Source organism: Heterocephalus glaber, unplaced genomic scaffold, assembly GCF_053883595.1.
Source record: "Heterocephalus glaber isolate CG9 unplaced genomic scaffold, H.glaber_assembly_v1.0 deba00001547, whole genome shotgun sequence".
Classification (NCBI taxonomy): Eukaryota; Metazoa; Chordata; class Mammalia; order Rodentia; family Bathyergidae; genus Heterocephalus; species Heterocephalus glaber.
Window position 1 is genome coordinate 14,555,276 of NW_028258340.1, and position 15,346 is coordinate 14,570,621.

The following is a 15,346-nucleotide window of genomic DNA, read 5'->3' on the forward strand; positions in this document are numbered from 1 at the left end:
TCATCTGTATGCCTGCTTACCTGTTCTTGCTCAAGTGCTAATTTCCATTCTCAGGAAAACATCAAAGAGGTCTTTTCTAATGCCACACTGATATCATAACTGCTGTTATATTTATGTGTCTCAAAATAGTTCATTTTTATTTTAAACAATTTTAATATTTATAATTCCACATATTTGGTGTCGTTGTTTCATTATTTTTTTCTGTACACTGTAAGCTTTGGAAAGGTAGTAGAAATTGTATTTTATTTAAGAATGTATATGTAGTGTATAGCATCAAAATAGTCACATTTTAAACTCACATTAAAAATTTTGTTGAGGACAATCAGGTGAGGCTGATACCTGAGCAACTCCTCTGACTGATGCACTGCTCCTTGTCCACTGATTCCACACTCCTAGAGCAGAGAAGGTGAGCCAGTCCCAGCACCCGGAATGAGGCTCCCCCACTGCCATTCCACGCTCCTAGGGCAGAGAAGGTGAGCCACACAGGTGCCAGAAGCACCCTCCACCCCCATGGAAATAAGAAGACACACGAACAAGCCTGAAAAACAGACTTCCAGATCACCTACAGAAACTCCAAAGGGAAATGAGATGGAATAATCTGATACTCAGCCACCTGGACTCTCTGAACTGGCAACAAAAGAGGATCCGGGAAAAATGAAATCAGAAATAATTACTCAGATAACAGCAAAGATTGTGCTTATAGTGCAAGACATGATTAATAAATCTAGAGAGGACACAGATAAAAAAATAGAGGATCTGAGGAACATGATGGAATCCCAACATAGGAAACAAATGGAATCCATAAAACAGATGCAAACAGATTTCCAGGAGATTAAAAACTCCATCAAATGTCTAAGCATCAGAATGAACCAATGTGAGGATAGAATTTCACATATAGATGATAAGATTGCAATTAGTGACCAGGAAAAGAAAAATTGCTTTAAAATTGAAAAGGAACATGAGAAATCAATCCAGCAGCTGCTAGACAATGCAAAGAAGAATAACATAAGACTGAAGAAAGAAGAGAGAGTGCAGATGACATAAAACAACTGTTCACAAAAGTGATGGCAGAAAACTTCCAAAGCAGGGGAAAAGGACTTGACATGCAGATATGAGGCATATAGGACTCCAAATAGCCTTGATCAAAAAAAAATCTACACATAGGCATATAATAGATAGGATTCCAGAAACCCAACAGAAGAACAAAATTCTACAAGCAGTGAGAGAAAAGAAACAAATCACATATAAGGGAAAGCCCATCAGAATCACAGCAGACTTCTCAATGCAAACCCGCAAGGCAAGAAGAGCTTGGAGTGATGTATTTCAAGCCCTAAAGGAAAACAGCCTCCAACCCAGATTGATGTACCCTGCAAAACTATCTTTCAAAATTGATGGAGAAATAAGATACTTTCATGATAAAGAGCACCTCAGGAACTTCATGAATACCAAACCAGCACTCCAAAAAATTTTAGACAATATCCTAGGAAAAGACAATGATGATCACAACCCTAGGAAGCCCAGAAGAATGAATCCATTGGGTGTGACAAATTAAACACGAAGGGGGAGAATCCAACAAAAAGAAAAAGTCATGACAAGGCTTTTAAAAATTTTAATTTCATTTCCCTAATGAGTGTATAATTCAATCTTGATATTGTACTGATTAGTATTTTTCTGATTCTAGAGTTGCACACATTTTCTTGTGCTGTACTGGCTATTTATCATCTTCTTATGTCTACATTTTAATTGGGTTGTCTATTAATGAGCTGTAAGAGTTCTTTATATATTCTGGTCATAGGTTATATGCATTGTAAATATGGTCTGTTGAAGGACTACTTTTCATTTAAATGATGTCATTTAAAGTTCTAAATTTTGATGGAATCTCATTTATCAATTTTTTTCTTTTATACATCATGTTTTTTGTATCCCAGGTAGTTCTAGCCTACCATAAATTCATAAACATTTTCCCTTATAATTTCTTCTTAAAGTTTTATACTTTTAGGCTTTCATATTTAGGTTCATAGATACCTTCAAATTTTTTTTATGTATGGAAATAAAGGGTTGAGGGCAATTTTTTATATACGGATACCAGGTGTTCTAGTGCCATTTGCTGAAAACACTATCTTTTCCTCAGCTCTTGAATTGAGTTTATATTCTATAAAATGTTAATATTAAATAATCTTTCAAAACTCAGTGGACCATATATGTGTGGTTCTATTTCTAGATTCTCTGTTTTATTCAAATGAACTATATGTCTTTCCTTATACCAACACTACCTTGATTACTGTAGCTTTAGAAGAAGTCTTAAAATTAGGTACTAAATGCCTTCCAACACTGTTTTTGTTGTTGTTGTTGTTTTACTTTTCTAGGTCCTTTGTACTCCTGCATAACTTTTAAATTTCAATAACCAATTCTTCATTTATAGCAAGTATATATAGACCTGAATTTTTATACATACCCTGTGTTTTCTAATCCTGGTAAATTCAAATACAAGTTCTAGGGGCTCCTAGAGATTTCTTAGTATTTTCTCTGTAGATGATCATTTCATCTACATAGAAAGATTTTGCTTCTGCCTTGCCAATCCTATCCTAGTTGTGTCATTTTATTGCCAGACTATTTTGGGTTGGGCCTAGGTTTCAAAGTTTAATGGACAGATAAAGAGTAAGCATATCTGCCCTTGTTCCCCACCTTAAGGAGAAAGCATTGTATCTTCTCCATTCATATAAGGTGTTCTCGCTGGAAGTACGGAGTATATACCTTTAATCTGTTGAGAAGGTTCTGTTCTACTCCTAGTCTCCTGATAGCTTTTGCCATGAACAGCTGTAGAATTTAGTCCAATACTTTTTCTCCAACTAGTGACAGGATCATATGGCTTTTCCCTTGCCTCTGTTAAAATGATGACTTTTGGGGGTGGATCTTCCAATGCTGAACCAACACTGCCATCCCTATAATAAAACCACTTTCTACATACTGCCAGATCTGACTTCTAAAAGTTTGTTTTGTTAAACAAATTTCTATCTATGTTCATACTTTTTTCTTCTATTATCTTTATCCAGTTTTAGGATTAGCACAATGTTGATTTCCTAAAATGAGGGGAGAAGTGTTCCGTTTTTTTCTGCTTTACATATTTGATATAATTTATCAGTTAAAATGTATATGAGCGTGTTGTAGTCATATAGGTAGGTTTTCAAGCTAGGAATATACTTTCTTGAATAGGTTCTATTCAAATTTTATATTTCCTCCAGTGTTAGTTTCATTAATTTGTCTTCCAAGGAACTTCTTAGAAGTTGCCAAATTTATTTCAAAACAGATTTTTGAAATATGCTTTCTATATCCTTTTAAATTCTGTAAAATCTGTGGTAATGTCACCTAGGTCTTGATATAGTAATTTTAAAAATGTATAATTGATATTGTGTAATAATAAGTAAAGGTCTAAAGGAGCAGGGGAAGTGGGAGGGGTAGGGGAAAGGAAAGAAGGGAAAAGAAAAAATATGAGAAAAGGAAAAAAATGGAAACAAAATCTTTGCAAATAGGGAAGGGTGGAGGGGTGAAGGGAGGGCAGGGGAAGGGGAAAAAAATAAGAACCAAGAGACTCATGTAATGGTACAATATCCCAGTGATGTATGTAAATGTATTTTATGCCTAAAATGTACCAATAAACTTAATGGGGAAAAATTTTTTTTAATAAGTCAGAGAAGGATTAAAACAGACTATTGTCTGTATATTCTGCTTTGGCTTGCAGCTATTTAAGTTTCACTAGTTTAGAAAATGTGGTCTCTTACGATCTATAGTAATTTACCAGAGGTCCTTGCATTAGGAAGTGGGGTCACAGATTCAAGTTGGTAAGAAGCCATATTATAATTTTGAATTCCAATTGGCCTTCTTACATCTATTTAGTGGGTTTTTCTTTCATTCTATTCCTGCTTCACGACTATTCCCCTTGCCCAAAGCAAGATGAGGAGTGTATAGAAGGAGTAAATTATCTTTATTCTATTGGTCTATTTGCATCAGTACAAAATACCCGAGGCTGGGTACTTTACAATAAAAGAAGTTTATTTAGCTCACAGTTTTGAAGGCTAAAACATTCGAGATTCAAGGGGCTTATTAGATTGGCCTCTGCTGAGGGGTCTTTTGACTGCATCAACTTATGGCAGGTGTATGTGAAAGGGAGAGCCCATTTTGCAATATAGGAAGACACAGAGTGGAGAAGGGCCAGTCTTATTCATTTATAGTAACCTATTCTGAAAGGAACTAATTGGGGTCCCATAAGAACAACATAATCTCATTTGAGGGTCATGCCTGTTATGATCTAATCACTTCCCATGAGACGCTTCCTCTTAAATGTTTCACTACTTCCCAGAGTTGACACATTGAAGATCAAGTTTGCAGTGCACCAACCTTTAGGGAACACATTAAAACTATATTCAAATCAGAGAATTCCCCTTTTGTAATCCTTGTAAACTAGTGCAGAGAGGGAGACAATTGATTGCAATGATCTGATTTACACAATGGAAAATTTACTTGTTAAACTTTAAGAGGACATTGATCATGTCTGCCTGGGAATTTTAAATGACTTTGATATGTTCCTAGATTTTCTTATATTTAATTGGGTGCTGTAATCATTTCCCAATGCCATTTTTTGGTATTTTCACTTGGTTTATTGTTTCTTAATTTTAAAAAGGCATGTATCTGTTTACCGACTGCCTAACAAGGTGAACAGCAAAGACATGGAAAGAAATGAAAGACAGATTACAATTAACTTTTTTGCTTAACACATCAAAAGTCAGGAGGCACATAAGCAAGTCATTGACTCCTTAGTAGAACCAAGTAAATTAAGAAAAAGTACTCTTCACTTCTTTGTTTGGTTTTTAAATTTTCAGAGCAGTGCAGCTGAATTTAAAAAATATCAAGTGACTTGGTTCAGAGGCATGATCCTTAAGCCAGAATTAAGTATAGAGTTACTATCAATGTTACAATGAATTGGTAACGTGTATATTTTTAAAGTCTTTCCCTCTTTTAAATGAGCAATAATTCAAAATTCAAGGCAATTTGAACACTGAAATAAGTCATAAAAATAATTTCTAAACTTAGAATTGTAATAGGGCCGGGTGAGTTAGAACTATAGAGATGTGCCAAACTCTGAATTGAATGTAGTCCTTTATTATAAGCCAGCTGATTGAGAATGGCTCAGGCCACAAAAGTTCTTGACAAAGGAAAGACAGTTTTCAGGGTCCTTTTAAGGGCTCTTCTATTTGGGGAAAGCTCAGGGAGAGGGAGAGCACAAGTGGAACTTCACAGGAGCAGAATTTTGCTAAGTCAGTGGGGGTGGGGCAGTTTCACACAGTTTAATTAAAACAAAATGCCTGATTTTGCAAGGTCTTCTGTTTACAAGGTAGTAAAGATAACATAGTTGCAGATTTGTTTTTCACTTTATTAAATTCTTTTATTGGTACATTGTAGGTATACAACACAACTACATTTCTCATTGGGAATTGTACCTTTACATAATGCATCTTGGTTCTTATTTTTTCCCCATTCCTAGCCTTCCCTTCACCCCCTCCACCCTTCCCTATTTACAAAGACTTTATTTCCATTTTTCCATTTCTCATCATTTTTCCTTTCCCTTCTTTCCTTTCCCCTGCCCCTCCCACTACCCCTACCCCTTTGGACCTTTTCTTCCTATTTTGCATTATCGATTATTCATTCTAATCATTGGTACATTTTAGGTATACAATACAATGACATTCATCATTGGAAATTTGCACCTTTACATAGTCTCTCTTGGTTCTTATTTTTCACCCTTGCCCAGCCCTCCCTTCAACCCCTCCATTCCTCCCTATTTACAAAGATTTTGTTCCTATTTTTCCATTTTCTCATATTAATCCCACTCCAGGGGAAAGCATAGTTGCAGACTTACACAGGTATCCTGTTTACAAGGCAGTAAAGATAACATTTGCAGATTCACACAGGATGGCAGTCTGCATGCATTAACTGAGGGGACTCACAAGGGGGATAGGGAAGGCAGCCCCCCGGAATTACTCAACTTTACACAAATGGAGTCAGGTTGGCTTCACAGAATTATATTTCAGACCTCTGAATTTCTGTAGAATAATAGCACCTTTGTAAATCATAATCTTTCTACACATGCTCCAAAACCCATGCAGATCAACAAGGAAAGTAAATAAAACAACATAAATCGTGTACCAAGAGCATAGCCAGAAGTCAAATAATAGTGCAACTTGAGTTGCCATCTAATAGGAAAAGAAAACATTTCTAAAACCAACAGACCTTGCTCTGGAGCCTAGGCTCAAGGAAGATTTAACCCTAGACTATTTCAAACATCGGGAAAATGCAGCAGGATAATAGCAGTGCAAGAATACAGATACATTTCCCTTTTAAAGTTAAGTCCTGATTTGAGTGGGAAAATAATAAGTAAAAGAAGGATCACAACACTGGCCACTAAGAATTCAAAGGGACCCAAAAGTACGGGTATGGAGGTAACAGTCATTGCAGGACAGTACAGTTGAAGAAAACAGCACCTTGGAAAAAAGTAAGCCATCTCTGGGCATTTGGAAATGAAGAGAACAAAAAAAGTGGAAGAGGTTAGAAGTCCTAAAAATGAAACAAAAGTGCAGAATCAAAATATACACCTTTTCTTCACTGTGTCAATCATTAATGAATCTGTGTCTTACTATCCTACTATAGCAATTATATTCTAACTGTAGAAAAAAATTAGAAAAAAATGATTAGAATCACAAATAACTGTAAGATTTTGAAATGTTGACATTGTTGGCATACCAGTACCAATAAGTATAAATAAAATTGGTATCTTGATTTGTAAAAATAAACTTCTGCTGAAATGAAGCAAACTTCCTTTGTGTGATAGTTAATTGTGACATCAACTTTAACAGATTGAGAAACACCTAGCAGATTAGTGGAGCAAAATTCTGGGTGTGTCTGGATGATTGATGTGATTGGCAAATGGAGAAGACCCTCTCTGAATATGGGTGGCACCAACCAATAGTCTGGATGGAATAAAAAGGGAAAGAAGAAGTAAGTCTTACCTTTTGCTACTTCAGAGAAGCTCCAGTCTTTACCATCACCTTTGGGTAGTTGTCTCCAGTTTATTCAGGCTTCCATCACAGACTTCAGCCTTCTAGCACAGACCCTTCAGCTTTCCGATATGGACATGCATGAGACTCTGCAGTGAGCTCCAGTTTTAGCTGGAGCCTCTGGCCTTTTTGCTTTCTTCTATCCTTGAGTCTGCAGGAAGCTGTTGTTCCTCTAGTGAACCCTAGCTGATATACTTGGAGATATGAGAGTAAATCAAAAGGATTCAGCTTTTGTGAATGTGAGTCCAATGGATAAAGTTGGTACAATGTGATCATTAAAGAGACTAATAATAGTAATGAATTAGTAAAAATTTTGCATGACTAGGGAAAGAAATATTTGTAAGAAGAACTGAGAGAGATGAGGAAAATAATAAATGTTTTCTCTTACCAACTAATCTCAGTAAAAACATAAAAGGGATTTCAGAATTAAAAGCTTACTATTTCATAACTTTTGGTGCTATAACAGGTTTATGTAAGTATCAGTGATTAAAACCATGTGGCACAAAATGTGTGAAGAACAAGATATTCACAATCAATTTAGTCACCTATTTTTTTATGAGACAGCGTCATGCAATGTACTTCAGGCTGGACTTGAACTCACTATGTAGCCCAGGCTAGCCTTGAACTCACGATGATCTCCTGCCTCAGCCTCCCAAGTGCTGGGATTACAGGCATGCACCACCATGCCCAGCCTATTTACCTATTAATTACAAATGGAAAATATAACTTTACAATGAAGATATCACTGGTTCAGTGGTCACCTCATAAACACTAATAGTGTTATGGTCTGGTGACATATGCCTATTAATGAAATGCAGTGGATGTTTCACAACATCACCTATATGGTGTCTTTGCTGTTAATATTTGCTCTGAATCTAAACACAAGGATGCATTCAGATGAATCCTGAATGTGGAACATACTGAATACTTTGATTCAGTACCATTAACAAATCCTTTTATTCAGTGCCTTTAAAACTACAGGAAACCATATCAACTCTTGTAGATCATGGAAAACTAATGAGCCATTATAGAAGAAATATGATAGTTGAAGTTGATTACCCATATAGCCATAAAGTACATTTTGAGCAAAATGAGGACAGTTTTAGTACAGTGAATAATAGTATTAAAAAGTTCATTTTCTTAATTGTGGGAATAATGACATGCATATGTAGAAAAAGGTCCTTATTGTACACAGTGGCATTGTGAAGTATTTAGGGGTGGAATATGGTGTTATTAGCCTAATTTGAGATTGTTTGATAAAAAAAGAGGTGAGTGTTTGTGTGGTGGGGGGGCTTTAATTTAATACCAGGATAATTAAAATACTCATTCATTATAGAGTTCTTGCAGCTTTTTGAGAAGCTTGAAACTTTTCCAAAAAAATACAGACCTAATATACAAATTAAAAGCTTTGATTTAAGTGCTTTATCATGGTTTGTATTTAGATGTTTCCCAAGCCTCATGCACTCATAGGTGAAGCTTTTCTGAAGTGGCTAGATCTAGGGTGTGTGAATATGGATTAAGGGTGTGATAATTGGATTAGTCCACTGATATGTTTAGCATTGTCTGGGTGTGGGTAATGGGAAGCCCCACCCAGGGTGTGGGTGACACCAACCAATAGGCTTGTAGATTGGATGGAATATAAAGGGAAAGATGGAAGAAGGCAGGCTTTCTGGTTCCTGCCTGCTTTGCTGTGGACAGTTTCTCCTCTGCCATGCTGCCCTGCCTTGGAGCCAGCCAACTATGGACTGAAACCTCTACAAACCATGAGCTAAAATAAACCCTTCCTCCTTTCACTTGTGGGTGTCAAGTATTTTGGCCCAGCAATGAGGAAGTGACTGAGACATGGTTATAGACTTTGCCAACTATACATATATTTATGAAACATAATATGGTTTAAGATTTTCATCTCTTTTGAAGTAATAATCATATAATAAAGTTCTATAGAAAATCAATTTGAAACAAACATTGTACACATAAATCTGAAGCATATTGTATGTAATGAATATCAGCTCAGATTTTTGTTACATATGTAGACTGAAACAATTGTCTCAATAGACTTAAGGTTTATTCTGATGTTAGAATTAAATACTCCCTTTATTTACACAAAATAAACATAGGGCATCATAGTTAACCATAAAAGATAACCTCAAATAGACTTTTTTTTGATACTGGGGATCGAACTCGGGACCTTGCGCTTCCGGGGCAGGCGGAGGAACCACTGAGCTAAATCCCCGGCCTCTCAAATAGACTTTTAAGAAAAGTTCACAGTTCACAGTAGTTTAAAGGGAATGATGAAATTAATGCCAAGGTTTGTGAATATGAAGTATTTTTCCAGTCTTGAGAGCTCTTGCTCATGACCATTAAGAAATTATTTTATAGTGTTTCACCAATGTTGAACTAAATATAAGATATGAATGTTCATACATTATTTCAATTTTGTTTTGTTCTCTTCATATTATGAAATCTCATTATGATGACATAGGATAATGATGGTTTTGCTCATATAACATTTGTATAAAATATGAAAATCTCATACAACACTAAGTTTAGTATTATGCTTATATACTGTGAAATTTCAGTTTCAGAAAAATGCATTACTGTTTGGATTGAAATGAGAAATTAAAAGGTCTACTTAGAAGAACCTAGTAACCAGAAAGAAAATATTTTCTATTATTTTGTCATTTCATTTTCACTGCTGAAGCATATATTTTCTACTTTTTTGTGAAATAAAAGTTAAAATTTCTATTTTTTTAAAAATTTCTCACACTTGAAAAATTTATTTTTTCTATCTCAGTGAATAGTCTACTTTATAATGTATTGCAAGTACAATTCTGATAGCATTCGTACTATCATAACAATTGTATGTTCACTCTCACCTCTTTCATAAAATATGCCATTAGATTAATAGATTGTCTTTGTATGCTAGATATTTAAGAGCTCCCGCATAAGTTATATATAATTGTGTACAAATAAATGCTTTCTTCATAAATGACTGGATTCTTTCAGTGTTTATTTATGGCAATTTCACTCAGAAATGTTTGCTTGCATAGAAGAACATAGAAGATTCATGGCAAAATAATACGTAGGACTATTCCAGTCTGAAATGTTCTAGAATATAACAATTTCATAGGGCATCAACGTAAGTTTTTTTGTTTATATAATATCTTAGCCAGTTTTCTCATTGCTGGGACACAATACCCAACACCTACAATTTGAAAAAGGAGAGGTTAAATTTAGCTCATGTTTTCAGGGGATTTAGTACATGGTTGGGTGCCTCCAAGGCAGGAACATCATGGCACAAGGGTGTGGTCAGAAGAAACCTGCAGCTGAGAAGCAGAACAGGGGAGCAGCACCATAGAGGAAGGGGTGAGGGTCCAGATGTAGTACTTGAGGTCACTCCTCAATGATTAACCCAGACACATCCCAAAGTACGCTCCACCAAAACGCTAGGTGACTCCCAAGTCAAGCATATTGACACAATCAACTTTAACTGACACATACTGTGATGCTATTCATTTAAAAATATTTAAAACAATAATTTAATATAAATTTTTAAATATGGTACATAAAATTTTTTATCTTCTAATTTTGAAATGCTCCTTAGAATATTACAGATTACGGTAAGTAGGTTTTGATCGGAAAATATGACGTTTTGTGAAGAGTTTCTATTTATGATAATGATTTTAGTTTGCAAAACACATTCACTATTCATGTCAGTACATATTTGTAGGGAACAGGGATAGTGGATGTTACTAGAACCTCTGCAGTAAGTCCTAGTCTACTGTGAGCCACAACAGCACAAGGCGAATTAATTTATTAGACAGAAAAGAGAAAAAACGAGACTTTGAGAAGAAGCTGAGCTTTGGGCCTGATCAGTGCTGCTTTGGGTGGCAAAAGAAAGCTCCCAAGCTTACCACAGCTTTATTCAAAACATCAGGAGAAACAAGTGTAACAGATGACTCAGGGCAGAAAGTTCAGTACATGGGAGAGTAACAAATGTAAAAGGTGACTCAGAGGGTACTTGCAGCAAAAATCCTAGAACAATGAGAAACTATGCTATGCAGACGAAGATTTTGTTCCTCCCAGGATGTCTTCAGCTGGTGTAGGCTTATCCTGGAGCATCACAGCATCACAAGATCATTGAGGTTTTAGTTGTGAACGGAGACCAAAATGATGTTGTCTCGACATGCCATAGCTGGTTTGCAGGCAGGAGAACTAGGCCTAATCATAATTTTAATTGTGAAATTACTTTTCCAGAAAATTCTGTAGAATTGCTCCAGATACATATTTAATACATAAATTCTTTCTTTCATTTCATAAGATTATCTACTAAAAATAGGTAAGAAAGAGAAAGAATAGAGGCCAAAGACTAGTCCAAAGAGGAAAAGAAGAGAAAACAAGATACAAGATTCAAAGAGTTAATAGAGGACATATATCTATTACATTTTTTTGAATTTTTACTTATTACTTTCTCAAATTAAAACCAAAAATGTAATCTATCTAAAACTCAGAGTCAAGATATAACTGTTCTGTATTTGACTAATAAAGTTTTGCTTTAGAAATGAAATATTAGACACACACTTCAAAGTGTTCCAGCTCAATGTCATTTTCCTTGCCTAGTTGTATGTGTTTTGACTTTACATAAATAGTATATTTCTTTTTATAACTTTAATTTTTCACACGATGGTCTTTTATTCCCCTCAACAGATTTGGAGGTCATCTATTATAAATAGTAGTGTTATTTGGTTAAAATGATAACATTCCTATTTGAATTTTCATAGTCATATGTTTTACATTCCAAGTATACCCAGAAATAATGAAAAATTCAAAGCATCCATTGATTGTGTCTTCTCTCACATTGTTTGTAATTATATAGAATTTAATTGCACTTAATTTTAAAATCAGTTTCAAATTTAATCACTCAATTATGTGATATTTTAACAGTTAATCCTTCTTGGATTTGTCTTCTTGAGTATCCATTTCTATGTCCATTACTGTTTCATAAACCCTACTCTTTCCTCAGGAACTGGTCTTCTACAGAAATTTATTCTTTAGAAGTTCTATCAGTGAGGGTTGAGGGAGTCAAAGAACTGCTATCTTGACCAGAACGGTAGTAGTTCAAACCTCATGATTTATGGGCCCTTGTTAAGAATCGAGAATGAGGGAGGTAGAACTGCCACCCCCAGGTGCCCAAGATTTATGGACCCTTGTTGAAACCATCAGCTGGTAGATAAACATACACAGGCACAGCACTGAGGTGGTCAAAGGTTGCAGAGAGATCTCAACTCAAGATAATTACAGTCTCCTCCTACAAACCCCATAAAACCCCCTCATACTGTGAGAGGAGCAGCGCTCTGGTGTTTGCTCACCGGTGGGCCCTCTCAGGTTTTAATCACATAAAACCCATCCTTGGCTATGGAGCTCGAGTCCTTTTCTTTTTTTTCCCTAAAAAGGTTATGCAGTAGAAATTTCTACCATCGTCTGAAAATATTTTATTTCATTTCTTCTTCTTCTTTTTTTTTTTTTTTTTTGGTACCAGGGATTGAACTCGGGACCTTGTGCTTGGGAGGCAGGCAGTGGAACCACTGAGCTAAATCCCCAGCCCCTCATTTCTTAATATGTTTGGTTGAGTATTGATTTTAAAATTGAATGGTTATTTTTCTATTAGTAATTTAAAGACAGTATTTTTCAGTTATTTCCTGTCGTTGATTGTAACTGCTAAAAAGATTGCTACCAGTCCAACTGCTCTTCTTATTTAATATTCTTTCTTCCACATTGCTTTAGTCTTCTCTTTGCCATTAGTGTGCTCTAGTTCCCTAGCAATATTTTTTTAGCCGTGTTTCTCCAGAAGAGAAAGCAAAGCCTTTATTTTATTAGAGGATATAATCCAGGTGAGCAGGAGTGCAGAGGAGGAGCAGGGAAGCCCGGAAGGAGGTTGATCCAAGAGAAAATGGATGATCAACTGAGACATCTCCATTAGAACTAAACTTTAGATCTCAAAACCACCGGAGGCTGTGTGGAGAAAGGAGAAAGAATGTATCCACTGGCTCAATGTGTGGGCCCCACTGAAAGAATTGTTCTGGTAACAGCAGCAGGTGCTGCAATGAGGAGAAAGTTTGGGAAAGGATAGATGTGAGGGGATCATAAAAGTAAATAAGACACTGTTGGGTGATCCGTATAAAAATTCTGCTAGAGCTTAATAAGAACTGTAACAAGGGAAGGTGGGGTTGAAGAGAGATGCCTGATATAAGTGTATACTCTTGTATTTTTTAAAATGTATTTTACTCACGATTCCAAGTCCTTCTTCATTCTAGGGATTTATTTCTAACATCACCTCTGAGAAAATATTCATCAATTACTTCTTCAGATAATTCTTACGTTCACTTCAGTCTCCTCTTCTAGAAATATTACTAGAGAAATGTGGGGCTTCCCATCTTTTCTTTCATTCTTCTATCATTTATATTTTCATGCCACAGCAAGTTACTTTTTCTGATTTATTTTCTGTTTAACAAATTCAACTTCAGTTGTATTGAATACATTGTTTAAAATTTCTATGGAGTTTTGAATTCCAAAGAGCACATTTTTCATGATTAGAATTTCTATTTGGTACTCTTTCCTAGTACCTATATTTTATTAAGTTCTTGTCATTTCATTAAGATTTCTCAATTTTACTTGTTTAATAATATGAAATGTATTACATATTTATTTTATATCTTCTCTAATATTTTTATTTCAAGTTAAATTTTGCCTCAAGGTATTTTGATATCAAGCTTCATAAACATTAAAAAAAACTTCCTATTTGATGAGTTTTGACTTTCCTGTGAATTGCTTTCTCATGGGTTTTGTAAAATTTGACTTTGGATGAACTTTCAGCTGAATTTTTTTTTTCTCTTTATAATTTCATGTGCTTTCATTGGTTTAAGAGTCCTTAAAGATTATATCTGTGAACAGGTGTGATGTTGCACGGCTGTCGTCTCAATGCTCTGAGAGAGGTTGAGGCAGGAGGATCTCAATTTTGAGCTCAGCCCAAGCAGCTTAGAACTTTAGTAACCTGTCTCAAAAAAAATTAAAAATAGCTGAAAATGTAGTTCAGTGCAAAGGCCCTGAGTTCAGTCTTCAGTACCTCCCCATGCTGTCACACACAATGGACTTGCGTTCATTAAAAATCTAGAATGAATTTGGATTCCTCACCTCAAGATGATTTTATATGCTACATAATTTAGATGCTTTAGTGTTTTTCATGCTAGATACACATGGATCAGAAAGAAAAAATGGGTCTAATGTTAAATGGTGTGCTTTTAAATTTTTTTTGTTTTTTTGGTACCAGGGATCGAACTTAGGACTTTGTGTTTGCGTGGCAGGCACTGGAACCACTGAGCTAAATCCCAGGCCTTTTAAATTATTCTTTAACAACCCCGCTGCAGACAGGCAGGTCTGCCCATGCCCTACCGAGGTCCTGAGTCACACGGAACACGCCAGGTTGGCCTGCTGCAGACAGGCAGGTCTGCCCACATCCTACCGAGGTCCCCAGTTGCCCAGAATATGACAAATCAGCCTGCTGCACACGGGAAGGTCTGTGCATGCCCAACCGAGGTCCTGAGTCATGCAGAGGACACCGAGTCAGCCCGCTGCAGACAGGCAGCCACCTGGTTCCACACTACAGAGACGCAGAGGACACCAGACCACCAGACCAAGGTACTGAGTCTAGCTGTTCCTGGCCCAGAGGTAGGGGCTTCTTAGCCATCGTCCCACTGCTCCTGGTCCAGAGGAAGGGGCTTCCAGGCCACCATACCTCCAACCACTCCCGGCCCAGAGGGAGAGGCTTCTGAGCCACCAGCCCACTGCTCCTGGTCCAGAGGAAGGGGCTTCCCAGCCACAATCCCTCCAGATGCTCCCAGCCCACAGAAAGGGGCTTTTGGGTCACCAGCCCTACCACTGCTCCCGGCCCCTGTCCCACCTCATGCAGCTCAGAGGAGGTAATCCCTGCAGGCGCTAACAGCCCCCCTCCCCAGTTGAAATGAGAAAACACGTAAATAAGTCTCAAAACCAGACTTCCAGATCACCTACAGCAACCCCAAAGGGAAATGAGATGGAACACTCTGATACTCAACCACCTGGACCCACTGAACTGGCAACAAAAGGGGATCTGGAAAAAATGAAATCAGAAAAAATTTCTCAGATAACAGGAGAAATTGTGTCCTTAGTGCAAGACATGATTAAGAAATGTAGAGAGGAGC